Consider the following 1,291-nt stretch of genomic DNA (forward strand, 5'->3'; position numbering starts at 1 on the left):
TTTCCTTTGGCGCACAGGTATAATTGTACACACAAATTTTATTCGCACTGAATTTGTACTTATATATTCTCTATTCTGCATATAGGTATAACGTGCGGTACGCTAAGTACCGATCAGCGACGCGCCATCGTGAGTTTTACCGAAATGAGCTTGATGGCCTCCAACACGAACAGGTAAATATAAATCTTAAGTCGTTATGAACATTATAGTTTTGTTGTTGATACTGATAAATGTTTTATTTTATTTCAGTTCAAGTGGAGACCCTATACACCGCCGGAGCTCGATATGCATTCTCTTGCACCCATCTGCCGAGATAGTCATGACTTGTGGAGAGCCAGAGTTCCATTGATTTTTTGGGAGATCGTGGAGATGCATGTCCCTGACTGTGTGCTACGACAGTTTACGCTCTCTCAGTATGTGCCAGATCCTGTCGAGCAGATTGATCGTCGGTGGCGACCTACTTCGCACCATACCGACTGGGCCGTAGTCCGTGCGACCTACATAGACAGGTGGGCTCATAGGTGGGATTTCATCTAGGATACGAGGCCCACAGCTGTTGACTATACCGCGTATATGCATTGGTATTAGGGTATCACACGTAGATGGATCACACGTGACCCACAACCATTAGCTGGACACATGCCACGCCCACCGACAGACAGTTACATCCCTAGTGGGATGAACGAGAGAGATTACGTAAGTTTCTAAGCTAAATTATAATATTTTTTTCTTGAGTTGGTACTTAATAAATTGTTTACCTCACAGGTCCATGCTTTTGATAGCATTGAGGCTGATATTGATGCGACCGTGCCTGAGATTCAGGATCAGGTGGCGTTAGGACTCCTCAGCAGGATCAAGAAGACCATATCGCAGGTGTTTCATAAGAATCACGTCGACGAGTTCGCAGGTCGTGAGGACAGGTCTCGATCATTTGGGCAGGCGTACACTCGGCGTCGACGGCCACATGATGATGACGCCGGCACTTCGCAGGCCGATGGAGCCGGCACTTCGCATGCTGATGGAGCCGGCACTTCTCAGCCTCATGGAGCCGGAACTTCACATGCTGATGAAGCCGGCACTTCACATGCTGATGGAGCCGGCACTTCGCAGCCTCACACACAGCCGGATACTCAGATAGTCGAGGCTCATCAGCGCGGGGGGCGGGGAAGAGCGAGGGGGAGGGGGAAGAGAGGGAGAGGAAGGAGAGGAGCTATATTGGGTTGTATTTGAACTTATTTTGTTAAAATTTGTAAATTGTATGAATTTTCAAATACTATACTTTTATGGATCA

Source organism: Asparagus officinalis, chromosome 3 (genome assembly GCF_001876935.1).
Source record: "Asparagus officinalis chromosome 3, Aspof.V1, whole genome shotgun sequence".
Classification (NCBI taxonomy): Eukaryota; Viridiplantae; Streptophyta; class Magnoliopsida; order Asparagales; family Asparagaceae; genus Asparagus; species Asparagus officinalis.